Below are 14,374 nucleotides of genomic sequence, written 5' to 3' on the forward strand. Positions count from 1 at the left end.
CCTGCAATATTTCCTTGTTCCCCAGAAGGACCTCAGGATGCAGGCATCTGAAACCAGGTCTGGAGAGCAGGCCAGGGAAGGGAGGGGTGGTGGAAGACATGGATCTCTGTGACTCAGAAAACACAGGCAGATTTTAAATGAGCAGGAGAGAAAGCTCCCATCAGATAGCGACTTGGTGACCCAGAGCCACGGCAGTTGCAGCCACAGCCATGTTATACACACAGCTCACAACACCCCGAGGCACATACAGCACACTCGCTGGCCCATTCTGCCAAACGCAAAGTCACTCCTGGTGCTCCGGCCCCACCCCAAGCAAGGCTGCACAGACAGGAACGCCTGGCACTTCCAACACGCCCACTGGCTGGAACAGTCAGCGTGGCCCTGAGCACAGCTGAATTTAGGAAGCCAAAGGGGAAAAGAGCAGACGTACATGGTCTGGGGCAGGGAAGAGCAGGCCCTAGCAGGGCTGGGAGGTGCCAGAGCAGCCCAGGGGTCCCTGATATGCACACCCACATCTCTGGGTTCCCTCCAAAGAACCCATAGGAGCCTGGCCTGTGCAGCCCAGACAGTCAGCAAATTCCCCCTGATCTTCCTGACCCACCTGAGCCCAGCCCACCCTGGAGGCAGGCAAAGGCTGAGGCAGACAGACAGAAGCTAGGGTGAAAGTGTCATAAATGCAAGGGCAGGTGCACAAACAGGGTAGAGCCTGCAGGAGGATAACCTGCAAATGACGGGGTGGGAGTGTGGGGCGCAAGAATTTTAGGAATGGAGGTGTTAGGAGGAGCAAAACTGAGCTCAGGGCTTGCAGGCAAGCATTTCATTGGAATACGTTCAGTGTAAGTGTGCTGTGGTCATGTTATTGCTCGAGCGCCTTCCAACAACAGGTACCAAGGTCATAACATTTGCATCTGAGGCCATCAGCAAGGAGAAATGAGTTGGCCAAAGTCACATAGCTAGGAGTGATCAAGCTGGACTCAAAACCAGGACAGCTGGATGACAAATTCTATATCCCTGCAGGCAATGGACCTAGAGAATACAACTGCACAGATCTTAGGAAGGACACAGAGAAGAAAGGGGACAGGGCATGCCCAAGGGTGCCTGCTAGCCAGGACCCCCAGCTCCTGAGGATAACAAGAATGGGGAGCTTAGGCTGCAGTGACTCAGTGGCTGGGCTTCCGAGGAGCATTTCCGGAGCCCCAGACAGTTCTGCCTAGTCTCCAAGCCACCTGCCCAGCAGAAACCAAACCATTACTCATAACTGTTACTCACTTCGCCCCAGCACAACTCTTCCTCCTACTCTGTTCCCTGCAGTGACCATGGAAGGGCCAGCAGATCTGCACAGTGCTCTCCCTGGCTGGCTTGGCTAATCCTATTCCTGCCAAACAAGGCCACCTGAGTCACTGGACAGAGACTGTGGCCCACTCATCCCTAACAGCTGTTGGCCTCTGCTCTGTTTCAAGGAATAGAGCTGTGTGAAGGAGTGTTCCCCAGGAGAATGTCCCAACTGCAGGGCCAGAAAGAAGCTTTCTGGCTTCTCATCCAGCATCCCAGTAGCTGCCGGGGGACCCTCAGGACCACCCCCTTCCAATGCTCCAAGAGCAGAAGCTCTGGCAGAAACATCCACAGACTTGAAAATTTCAGTGCTACTGGAAAGAAAGAACTGTCCTCCTAATTCCAGTCTTTTATTTCACAAGTGAGAAGAGGATTCACCTGGCCAAGGTCACACAGTGCCAAAGGGGACCAGTGGGATACAGGACTCCTCCCTTCTAGGTCCATCCAGCTGCACTAGGGGAAGACAGAAAGCTCCCCAAAGCCCTGTCACTTCCTCCTACTGCAGAACAGCTGCTGTCCCCTGCACTGGAGGTGGGAGACCTGAAAGAAGCAGGGGGAAGAGGGAAGGATGGGACAGCAGCCAGACAATGCTTACCCGGAGGAGGCGCTTTGCAACAGTGCACGGGTCTCAGGTTCACAGTGCAGGCGCAGACTGGTCTGCCCATGGGGCAGGAGATGGACCACAGCCTCTCTGACACGGGATATGGGGGGAACTCTTGGGATCCGAGCCTCCTTGAGGCTCACCTCTCCTGCCTCAACCCCTCTCCTCTGCTGTCCCAGGACTCCTGCCTGGAATCCGGGCTGCCTGTTGCCATGGCTTGCATACCTGGTACAGCCACAGTGAAACAGGAGCCACCTGTGTAGTGGCAGAGGTGTGGTAGCAGAGGCAGCTTAGGAGCCATTGTCAATTCCTTCTTATCCTCCAGAGGAGCCTCATCTACATCCCCTTCTGAGCAGCTGCACTTATTAATGCCAAGAAGTCCCTGACTCAAGCTCCCTTGCACCATCAGCAGTAAAGATAATAACAACAGCAAGAACAACCAAGACCAAGGGTTACCCAGCAAGGCCTCGGGCCAGACCCAGTTTTCTTTGCCCATGAGTTCAGGGAAGCACTGAGCTATCCGCGGTCACACAGCCTGCCAGGATTCAAACCCAGACAGAACAGCTGCAGGGTCTATAACCTTGACGCCACCCCACACTGCCTCTTGATAGGTCCAGGAAGTCAAAGCTCCTGAGATTCCCACAGTCACCCAACACCTGTGAAATGCCAGCACCAGCCTTGGGGACACTCAGCATTCCTCCTGGCTCTAGACAAGCAGCCCCTGCCCCACTCACCAAGACCACTTACAGTCAGGCTGGGCACTGTCGTCTCTGAGCCCCTCCACCGGGACTAGGGCACACTCCTGTTCACTCATCCATTCATTCATGCATGCATTCAAAAGTGCATCTACCATGTGCCAGGCCAGATGGTAAAGATGATCCTAAATGAGGCTCTCGGTGCCTTAGACTTTCGGGCTACCCGCAGTCTACCCTCATTTCTGCCTGCTGTGTCCCACATGCCACAAGAAGCTGGGGGCTCTCCCCTGGCCTGAGGGATCTCCTGGAAGAAGACTTCGACAACTCCTTGGCCTCTCAACCCAAAAGCAGGGGATAACACATAGGAAGGAGACCTGGCGAGACAGTGTCATAGGAGGGGAGGAAAGGATTTCCCAGCCCAGGCTGAAGAATCTGGTCACGGATCTCCAGGAGCTTGGTAGCTACCCTGTCCCCAGGTCTACCCTACCCAACCTCCTTCCTAAATCACAAGCTCATCACATTTCTCTTGTGTGAAAACCCTCTGTAGATTCCCCCTCTAACCCAGCCCAGAACATTGCCACCCCTAGGCCCCAGTCCCCCCCAATACCCCAATGCTATCCCCAAAGCCATGCCATTTTTAAACCACCATCAGCACTGTGCCAGCACTGGGCTGAGTGCATCTCCTATGGTTGTTTGTTTGTTTGTGTATTTTTGAGACACAGTCTCACTAGAGAATTCTGGCTGGCCTCCAGCTCAGGATGATCCTCCTGAGTCAGTCTCCTGGATGCTGGAAGGATAGGTATACGTCACTGTGCCTGGCCTTGTCTTTTGACTCCCTCATGCACAACAAGGTTGGAATATGAGCCCCATTTTACAAATGCACATCCTAAGGCTCTGAAATGTCACACAGATAGTAAGCCTCAGAGCTGGGAAGGACACTCAAACTTGTTCACCCCGAGCACAGAGCTGCTGTCATTTTATCCAAACTTACACTTTCCCCTGTGCCTGAAGAAGTTTTGTCCCATTTCCCCCGCTGCAAAACTCCTTCTCAACCTTCAAAACCTACCCCAAGTGGCCCTTCTCTGAAGCTTTCTCCATGCCACCAGCTCAAGTGAACTGTTCTCTGCTTGACATCTCCGCTGCATTTTGCAGAAACACTCTGTCCACTCCCCTTTATCTCCCACGAGACCCTGTCTTCCAGGCCTTTTCAGCCCCATACCTGGCACCTTGCCTGGCACAGGGTGGATGCCCTAAAAGGCTTTTAACATGAACAATCAGAAAGCTCTACAACTCCAAGCTGGCCTTAGCCCCTGCCACACAGCCTTCACAGAGGATGCAGGGCACTGCCCTGACCCAAGGAGCCACTCAGGGCAGCTATCACTGGAAGCACCAATCACAGACAGGCATCAAGTGCCCCTAGTCATGGCCCGGCACCCTGGCTTGGCTCAACCCCGCTTTCTGGCTTGGCAGCCCCTCTCTGCTCAGCCAGCTCTGCCTTTTCTGGGAGTCTCAGCCGGTGATTAGGGCCCTAATCAGCAGGACTTCCTGCCAGCGGCTGCCAGAGGTGGGGGCAGGGCGGGGAGGAAAGCAAGGTCAATCCAAGGTGAAGTTCTGCTGCCTGGGACCAGGGGAGGCCCTGGCCGGAAGATGGGCTCAATGTCTTCCAGCCTACATCAGCCTCTCCAGCACTGAGGAAAGACTCAGACCCGCCAGCTGGAGAAGCACTGCTGTGGGTTGGGGGACTCCAGAGGCAGACCCTCTCCTGCATTCCCCTTGAAGCTACACCCCTAGCTCATCCCAGTACTAGCTGCAGGACTGAACTCCCAGACTCTAGACCTGTTGATTGCTCAGCTCTGGTTGGGGGTCAAAGGTCAAAGCTAAAGCCCACTTCTGATGAGCAGGGGCTTACAAAGAGGGCAGAAGGTGAGCAGGGGCTGAGAGAGGAAGAGAAATAAGAACTGCTGGCCTTGAGAACCGTCCCAGCTGTCATCATCATCAACCTGGGCCCATTCTTTCTCAAAAAAAAAACAACAACAACAACATAGCTTAACGCCTTTTCCAGCTGCAACTGGGCGGGCCAGGGATCCGGAAATGGTGTTCACCCCCCTCACCCACCCACCCACCTAGTGCAACCCCTGCCTCCCTGGGTGGCACTTAGGCTGGGTGATGAGCCAGCTTGGCAGGCCGTGAGGGCTGACCCCTGCTAATGAGGAATGTCAGAGGCACTGGAAATTGGAGGACCCTGGAGAGGGCAGAGGCCAGGGATGGAGAAACTGTGGCCAGGAGCCTGTACCTTCCCTGGCTTCAAAGCTATCGGCTTATATGGTATCCAGGAAGGGCTGGATACCATTCTTCCCTGAATGGAAGTTGCAGCAGGAGGAATGCAGGTTAAATTTCAGGGAGATGTAGAAGGTATAAGACACAACAACTTGCAGTGTAATTTGGGAATCCTACTTTAAAATGTAGGTGCCATCCTTATGAGCAGAGCCCAAGGTCAAGAGAACCCTACCTGGAGGCCAGACCAAGTCCTTGCCAGGCCTGTGAGGCTCTAATTCAGTGACCCTTCTGAAGTGGTGGGAAAGGGATCCCAGCAGGGGAGCTGGGCTTTGTTTTTGTACTAGAACTTGAACAGGGGCTTTGCACTAAGCTACATTGCCTGCCCAGGCCAGGCTTGAACTTGCAATCCTGCCTCAGCCTCCCAGAGCACAGGGCTTACAGCTATGCACCACCATGCCTGGCTCCAGGCTGGTTTATAATAATGTGTCTTGTTTACAGCGATGGCAACTTTCTCAGAGGCCTCCATAAACACAGATCTGTGTTGGCTCCCTGCAGAGACAAGGCCTCTAGAGGTCCTTTCAGTTCCCTGCCTCTCTTTAATTGCAGAAAGAGAGAGACAGAGAGAGAGAGAGACAGAGAGAGAGAGAGAGAGAGAGAGAGAGAGAGAGAGAGAGAGGAAGATTCTCTGGGCTATAATACTAACACTCCTTAAGGGAAAACCAGGCTACCCTCTTGCACTCTTGGGTCCCCCAATCGTCCCTATCTTGGGGAGAAACAGTCAGGATGAGAGAAAAATGTTCAACCAAGAGGTGGGCTCTGGGAAAAACATGTGACCTTTGCTCACAATAATAACAGTTACTGACACTGACTGGGCACATCCTATGTGCCAGGCTCAACTCAAAGTGCCTTAAATAAACTAACTCACTCAGCCTACATAACCGTGCTGCAAAGCAGATGCTTATTCCATGTGACAGTGAGGAAACTGAGGCTCAGGGAGATTCAGTCACTTGCCAAGACCACACAGCTAATAAAAGGGTTATCATGTCCTCCCCAGCCCACTTCACTCTGCCTGGCTACACACACCTCTCAGTAAACACAGACTAACAAACCTTCAGCAGGCCCTGTCCCAAGCCCTCAGGGACCAGTAAACCAGCTGGGCGACAGGTGAGCATGCAGAAAACTTGCAGAGGTCAGGGAGCAGAGGGGCCCCACACCTCTGCTGTGGGGGCCTAGGAAGGGCCCCAGAAAACCAGATCCAGGGCTGGGACCCTCCTCACGCAGAGGGCAAAGATTCCAACCCGGGAATCCTCTGACCCTCATCCCAGTCAGCTTCCCAGAACCCGATGTTCTGCGTCAGGCCCTCTTGTTCCCCGCCCAGGCCTGAGCTCCAGGCTTACAGCCCTAAAAAGGCAGGGATCACGGAGCCCAGGCGAGCCCTGGACGAAGCAGTGCCAGGGACCAGCTCGGCCCACCTTCCACCCCACCCTACTCCAGCTCCAGCTCCACGGAGACCAGCCAAGGAGGAACAAGTAGAAAGATGGCCAAGGTCACCAAGCTGGGTAGCAGCAGGTGGTATCCGGGGTCTCAGGCCCCCACAGTCTTCCCCTGGGGGCGGAAAGGGTGTCTAGTCATGTGGAAGAAGGAAAGAGAAGAGCCGGGTGTGATCCTACATCATAGATGGGCACCAAAAGGAGGGCATGGCTGGGCACAGCTGTGAGCCTGGCAGCCTGGCTACCCTGCCACTCTGGTTCCAGCCAACTGTGCCTAATCGCTATGGGAAGCTAAGAACCAGCCAACCAGGGAGCCATGGGGCCAGCAGCCACAGGATGACAGTGTTGGGAACAAACTGAAAGCCAATCCCGTCCCATCTCAGAAAACCACCTTTCCCACCCACATATCTCCTGATGTACTTTCTCCCAAGTTCAGTAACTGGGAGGGCTTCCCTGTCTGTCTTCTCCACCCTCCATTTCCAAACACACTCCTCACCTGGACCTCGATTTCCCCTTCTGGAGTCAGTGACGTGTGTCGCTGGAAACCAAAAAGCTGCAAAGGCCCATAGCCCAAAGCCTGGGAAAGCCACTCAGTTCTCAACTCTCGCCCATACCCAGCTCTCCACTACTGGTTTCTTTCATCTGGAGGGAAGAGGATCCTAATCTAGTCCCTGGCTGGAGACTACAATGAGACAGCGGAAGGGCTTCGTCCTCAGAGGAAGCCAGCAGCATGAGGGGCTGCCCTGGCTGGAGGCAGGGAGCTGATGTGAGGACCTCAGACTCTGACTCCTTTCTCTCAGGAGAAAAGAGGTCACAGGGAATCCACGGAGCAAGGGGTTGCTGTGAGAAGGGGCAGGGTAGGGCAGGAAGGATGGAGCCCAAAGGGTCCCAAACACCCCTGGGGACCACCAGGGCCACCAGAGCTATCAGGGCCACCATGGGAAGTCCTGCATTTGGGTTGGGGAGAGCTTCAAACGGGTCTCTCACTGCCCACCACAGGAAAAGCAGATCTGGAGAGATGGCAGGAGGTGATCTGCTCCCCAACCCAGCCTGAGAGGCCCCTGAGAACACACCCACACACAGGCACACTATTACACTTCCAGCTGCCCTCATAAGTCTGTGGTATTTACAAACGTGGAAACAGGTTCAGCTGAGTCCTGTTTCTGTGTTCTTCTTCATCTGCTGCTCCTCTGCCCACCATCTCCATCTCTGGTTGCCCACCACAGTAGCACTAACCCCTTGTCCTTGGACCCTGTTGGCAGGGGTTGAGACAGTGTCTATAGAACTTGCTGTCCCCTCCACTTCACACTGTGCCATGTAGCCCACAGGACTGCTCCAGATCTCAAGGAATCAACTACAGAGCAAGACAGTAGGCCAAGAGGAGTGGGAAGCCCTCAGAATGATGGCAGGAAGCTGCTAAGGGCGACCCAGTGAGTGTGAGTAGCTGACAGATAGGAGGGGCTCTCTGTTCCCCAAATACTGGCCAGGAGAGGAGCCTGAGAGTCCTGTCTGAGCTCATGCCCTAGAACAACAGTGACAGCTTCCGGTGTCAGAGAATTCCCCAGCTCCAAGAATCCCAGGACCTCAGTGTCCCAGGAGACCTTAAAGGTCATGCCTCTAACCACATCCCAGCCCAGGAATCCTCCCAAACTGTTGTTCAGCCTCTATCTGCACAGTCCCAGGACAGGGAGCTCACTACCTTACAGGGCAGCTCACCTTCCTGCTGACCAACCGCCAGGGCCTTGGAAGCTCCTCCTTAAACCGAGCCGCACTTCCACCCCAGGGCCCCTCCTTCGAGTACTAGGACACTCATCCTGCCCCCTTTGCTTCTTGTTCCTGCATCAGGAGAAACAGGACAATGAGGGGTCCCAAAACCAAGCCTCAGTCACACCCGCCAGCACCAACGTGGTCTTAGAACAGTGGTCTCCTTCCCTGTCTCATATGCACCACACTGACCACCAGCTCTCTGGCTTTTAAAATTCCTGGACACAGCTACCCCCACGGGAAGTTCTGCGCTGGGCTCCGGGGGAAGTGAAGTATGAAGTATGGGAAGAGGGATGGGAAGGAGCTGTTCAAGGCCAAGGGGTGGAGGTGGAGTGCCTGGGTTGCCACCGGAGAATCCTCAGCTCAGGAACAAAGTTCTGGCCCCCTAGCTGGGGGGGGGGGGGGGCTGGTTGAGACTTCCCCTCAGCCCTAGCCCCAGTCCACTCTTCCAGGACAGCAGAGTCCAGGCCAATCCCAAGCTGCAACCCCTAGTGCTGGTCCCATTCAGACTCGGGGATGGGGATGCTGGGGCAGGCAGCCCCTCAGCCAGAGCAAGCTTGGAGGTCCTGGGGCAAGAACTGAACAAGGAGAGACAAGAATCTCCTACTGGCAAGGGCAGGAAGGACTAGAGGCCAACTCTGAGCCACAGTGGTCCCCACCCCAGCCCCAGGCAGCTTCAGGAAGGGGAAAAACTCCTTAATGCCCTCCCATTCCACCTCTGCTCTACCACACAGAAGAGAAGTCCATGACCCAGAGAGAGTCTGGAACCCTAGTTTCCAGTCCCCCTCCTAGTCTCACCCCATAACTGTAGTCCCACCATCCCCGGTCCAGCACCCATCCTGTCCCCTAGCTCCGTCCCACCCCAATGTCAGGAGCCCAGCCTGGGAGCACAGCAGGCTTCCCTGCCCCCCCAATCACCCCCTCCCAGTTTCCTCTCCTAGGACAGAGTCCAGCCTGAAAACATCTGGGCAGGCAGTCCTGGCCCTGGTCCTGAATGGGGGCTGAAGGGACACTGGGCAGAGCTCTCACTGTGGCTTTTCAGCTCTGGGAAGAGGTGGTGGGCAGGGCACCAGAGTGAAGGAGACAGGAGGGGCAAGGGTAGAAGGCAGCTGCCCAAGTCTGTTCATTAACCACCTGGATTAGCCATTCTGCCCAGAGGGGTGAGCGGGGAGTGAGCCTGCTGGCTGGGGAGGGTGGAAGGAGTGCCCGACTGTGCCCATGGACAAGGGAGCACTAGACCCACAAGGGGTGGGTGCTTTTACCCCTAACCTCTGGGTCACCAGCCCCTTCCCTGCAGCCTGGGAGCTGAGAGGAAGGTGTCCTCCCAGCAGCTCCTGTGGATGGCAGGGAAGAGAGTGGAAAGAGCTTCACGCCCCTCTCACTGTCATGTGCACAGCCCGGCTGTGGGCAGGTGGGAGCAGAAAAGACCCTCAGCCTCCTGCCCCCCACCCCCCACCCCCCACTCATCCCTCCCCACACCCCGCCCCTAGCTGGCCTCAGTCTCAAGCAGCCACTGACACCAGCAACTTCCCCAAGCAAACAAAACTCCTCCTGACTGGTCGCTCTCTCCTGGACCCAGCAACAGCGGCACCCCAGACATCTCTGCCAGACCCAGCAAAGATTCAAGACAGGAGGCTGACAGATCGCCCTCTGCGGGGCTTGGCTGGCCCCAAAACATGTGACAAGGCAGGACTGACCTCCCCTTCCCCTAGTTTACAGTCTAGGGTCTGGACAGCATCAACAGCGACTCCCAGGCAGTGCCGATGGTCTCCACTCCTACACACACAAACACCCCACTCACCTTTCCCACGGAGGAGCCACCAGTGGGGTGAGGGGTCTGGGCCAACAGGCTCGCAGGATGGAGGCAGTGGGCCAGTGTCACGGGCAGCCGCTGTGACAGGCAAGAAGCGGGTTGCCAAGATCAAAAGCGGTGAGGTGAGCGCGCTTCGTGCCCGGCAGGGAGTGGGGCGGTGGGCGCTGAGCTGGTCCCAAGGCCAGTGCTGGGAGCAACTGAGCAGCACAGGGCGCTGCTGGTTGGGCTCCCCCAGCCGGCCGCGGGCGGGCCAGCGCACGCCTCCTTCCCGAGTCAGTGGCTGCCGCCCCCCACCGCGGCTGCCGCCTCCTTTAACCCCTACGGCTCACTGGACCGCGCACACCCAGCGCCAGGCTCCCAGCCGCCCGGCCCGGACACCTGGAGTAAAAGCCAAGCTCCTGCAACCCTTGGCTAAGCAGCTTCCTGGGGCTTTAGGGGGAGTGCTTGAGAGACCTGGGAAGCCAGCAGGAATGAGGACCCCCAGGTCCAGGACCCCCCAGGGGAGACACAGATGCCAGAAAAGGCCCGAAGTGCTGGGCAGCTGGTTAGGGAGGTGATAATAAAGCCCAGAGCGCACTTTCCTTTAAGGACTTGTTTTCTCTTTAGCTGCCATGTGTGGGAAACCATCCCTGCTTTTTCCCTGGGCTGAGCTAGGACTCTTGTGACTATAGGTTCAAAAGTCACTGGACTGAGCTCTGGTTAATGAAATGCATGTGCCAACTCTCTTTGAAATGCATCAAAAAATAAAAATAAAAACGGATTGATGGATATGTGATAAAGCAAATACCACTGTCTCTGTCCCTGTGGGGATTGGTTCCTGGACCCCCACAGATATACCAAAATCAGCAGATGCTGAAGTCCCATCTGAAAAACGGGACATAGAACCTACATGCAGCTTCCTATAAGTTACCTCTCGAAAACTGATCATAACCAATCCAGGGGAAACGTTATCTAGCTAGTTGTGTTATAGCAGTTTAAAAACAACGACCAGAAAAGTCTCTACATGTTCAGGACAGTCAGTTTTTGTTTCAAATATTTTCAATCAGCATTGGCTTACTCTAAGGCTACAGAAATCACAGGGAAGGGAGGGCAGACCATATATCAAAGCAGACTCTAGTAGAATCTAGAGAGCCTACCATTAACCATGTAACTTTCTGTATGTATGGATTTTGTGTGTGTGTGTGTGTGTGTGTGTGTGTGTGTGTGTGTGTGTGTGTGATTAAAAACAATGGCAGGTGTTAGGAGGAAAGGATTAAAATGTTAAAATGAAACCCAAGAAAAATAATGGGAATGGTATTTGAAAAGTCGTATAAATGACTCCCAAATTCCAGCAGGTCAGAACCTATAGTTTTCATAGGAGCCTCAATCTTCAGGAGCACTGAGGCTACTCAAAGATAACAAAAAACGATTGGGTGGGGACACCTGGCCAGGTGCTCCCCATCCCTCTCCAACTCCAAAACAATGGTCCCACTTACTGGCCCCAATTCTGAGGCAAAGTGACTCCGAATTGCCCCATTCTGCCTAACCCCTGTCCACCCCACCACCGCTGCCAACACCTGACTGAGGGTCCCTGGGTCAGGCCCAGTTGGGAGAGACAGTGACAAGGTTCTGCATTATCTGCAGTCATTCTGCCTCCTCCAAGGAAAGTGGGCATAAGCTATCAAACCGGACACCTGGCCAGATGTTCAGTTCTCTGAAGAGCAAATGTCACTGTCCACCCTCAGCTTTCCTCATTTACCAGTGCCGCGGTGTACAGTCAGGTGGGCACAGTTCTGTGTCTCCTCTTTGTTGGGCAGTGGAAGAGGTATTCATGGCTTTCCTTCCCTTTCCTACTTTACCCAGCACCAACCATGAGATTCATAGAGCAGATTCTCAATAAATGGAGAATGAATGAACACGAGTGATGCAGAGGGCCGATGGATGGTTGGTTAATAATTGAATAAAAGGACATTTTAAAAGGCTTAATATTGCACAAGGCTGTACCCAGGTAATTGTGCACAGACTTTTATCTTGGAAGCTTTATAAACATAGGCAGGAGGCTGACTCTGCCAGAACTCAAAAGCCATGGAACTGTTAGCCAGAGTCCATCGGAGAGAGGGGGAATCCCTTCTAGGAGGTCTGCAGCAGACGCAGGGGCTCCTGGGAGATGCCCTCCTCCAGCTGCCTTCAGGGAGGCTTTGGAGGCTGCACTCTCTCCCCTATCCAACATCATCCCTCCCGTCTTTCCCAGTCTTTTCCCATCTGAGGACTCCAGCACCTGGGAAGAATCAGGAACTCAGCAAGTCTCTGCTAAACAAACTGAGGAACGTCAAGGAGATTTCAGGACTTCAGAGAAAAAGCTATCTATCCCACAGCTCACCAGCCACCCTGCTGTCTCACACACGTGCACACACATGCACACAAGCACATGCTGCTTTCTGAGAAGTCTGCTTGGCCCCTTTCCCTTCCCTCTCCCTCCTCTTAGCTCCCTCCCCCTCTGCAGCTAGGAGGAACAAGGTTCCCAGACTTTCCCATCCCCCAGCCCATGCTCTTTCCCTCCTCCCTCCCTCCCTCACATCTCCAAGTGCAGGACTGACTGCACATCTGGTTCCAGTTGTGGTTGGTCCATTCAGGGGTAGGCCTGGGGGTTTCTCATAAAACTGAATAATACCAGTGTTGGAGCTGGTGACGCTGGGGGGAGGGAGGGCAGGAGGCCGGCTGGTGGGAGAAGGAACAGCAGCAAGAGGTAAGGAGACGGCTGTGCCTGGCATCTCTGAGGGCTCAGAGGATGCCTGTTAGCTAAAGACAGAGCTGCAGAAACAGGGCAGCAAAGCCCAGTGCAGAGAGAATGGGACAAAGAGGGTCAGAAGCAGAGACCCAGAGGAGGGAAGAGATGGAGCTGGGGGTGGCGGGAAAGTGCCTTGGAGCAACAGAGAGGCCATTGAGAAGAGCAAGGAGAAAAGAATGGTGTGTGTCGGGGCCAGGTGCTGAGTTAGGCACTTCCACTGGGAGAGGGAGGACACAGAAAGGCAAAGAAAGGCTTGGGACTGAGGTCTGAACTCAGTTTCACAGCCCTCTCAGCCCTGGCACCATTCAAGGCCCCTAGGTGACCAGGGACAGGGAGAGGGTGGGCCCGGGTGGGCCCACCCAGACCCAGACCCAGACCTATTGGCATTTACTCTTTCATTGCATTTTCAGCCACATGGACGTGCCTACCGTTTGTCCAGCCTCCTCACCAGGATTTCCGGGAAATTCCCCTTCTAAGACTTCTAAGACTAAGATAGTCATGGCTCCTCTCCCCATCTTGGAGTCGGGCTCAGAGCAGCCGAGTGAAACCACAGAGCAGCTGCTGAGGGGGATTTGGTTCTGGGGCTTCCAGCTCAAGCCTATGTCACCACAGAACCACCTGGCTACCAGACCAACACATGAGAGCTTTTGGAGGCTGCACCCTCTCCCCTATCCAACATCATCCCTCCCTAGGGTTAGGCTGGATGGGGCAATTCGGAGTCACTTTGCCTCAGAGTTAGGCACAGTGACTGGGACCATTGTTTTGGAGTTGAAGAGGGATGGGGAGCATCTGGCCAGGTGTCCCCACCCTTCTACTCTATGAATCTCATAGTTGGTCTGGTCCCAGGGAGGGATCGGCTTCTCATGTCTTCCTAGATGGAGGGGGGTGTACTTGCTCACCCCACTCTCTTCTTAACATCACAGAGAAGGCAGGGCCACATGCAAGGCCCCAAGGGCAAGGGTGACTTGGGAACACAGCTTCTTCTCCACTGAGGTCCAGGGAAGTAGGGCTGTTCTGGGCTCTGAATCCAGCAGTCCAACCCACAGCTGGCTAGGAGCCAGGCTCAGAGGGTCGCCCTCTGTATCGGTCACTGTCTGCGCATCTGAACTGTGTCCTCCCTTCTGACTGCAGCCCTCCTCCTGGCGGCCAGGAAAGAGTCTGGGTTGTTCCTGGGATGCTTTCCTCTCAGAGTTGCCTCTCCGAAACCCCCTAGTGAGAGTTCTCTGCAGGTCAGACTCCCCACACTGGGTTCTCATCTATTTATTATCCTTAAATACTGCCACTTCCCCACTCACCCTCTATTAGTAGCTCATGTGCATCGTCCCAGCCATCCCTCACCGTCCAGCAGTGGGCTCCAAGTGCAGGAAGGAGAAGTGTGGAGCCTGACTCTCCCCAGCTCCCTTCTCAGCTTTGTACCCTACCCTGAGGGCAGGGGGGGCAGCCACCCCTTTCCCCAGCCAAAAGAGGCACCTTTGCAGCCAAAGATTAAACTTCTCTCCTTTGCTTCACTCCCCACACCTGGTGGCTTCTGAGGGCCTCCATGTTCCCTGGGGATTCCTGGGAATAAGTTTGCAGGCAGATGTTGGTCCCTGGCAGAAGGTTGCTGCTGGGGCCAGTTCACCACACACCAATCCT

The 14,374-nt window shown here is 54.9% G+C and overlaps 1 protein-coding gene across 11 annotated transcripts in view; it reads right to left on the reverse strand.

Moving 5' to 3' along the window:
* Tns1 (tensin 1) overlaps nucleotides 1-14,374 on the reverse strand; it is a 217,620-nt gene that overhangs the window by 124,920 nt on the left and 78,326 nt on the right. For 2 of the 11 annotated variants that reach the window (XM_063237481.1, XM_063237480.1), the window contains exon 1: nucleotides 9,961-10,203. The exons of 7 other annotated variants lie outside the window; for them this stretch is intronic. The gene's annotated coding sequence lies outside the window, so the exon portion shown is untranslated. Of the gene's footprint in view, nucleotides 1-3,694; nucleotides 3,767-9,960; nucleotides 10,204-14,374 lie in introns of those variants that run through there. 2 more of the 11 variants (XM_063237484.1, XM_063237485.1) reach the window with 2 other exon arrangements.

The sequence above is a fragment of the Cavia porcellus genome, unplaced genomic scaffold (assembly GCF_034190915.1).
Source record: "Cavia porcellus strain 051 isolate PalLab524CR breed Dunkin Hartley unplaced genomic scaffold, mCavPor4.1 scaffold_26, whole genome shotgun sequence".
In the NCBI taxonomy this organism is placed as follows: Eukaryota; Metazoa; Chordata; class Mammalia; order Rodentia; family Caviidae; genus Cavia; species Cavia porcellus.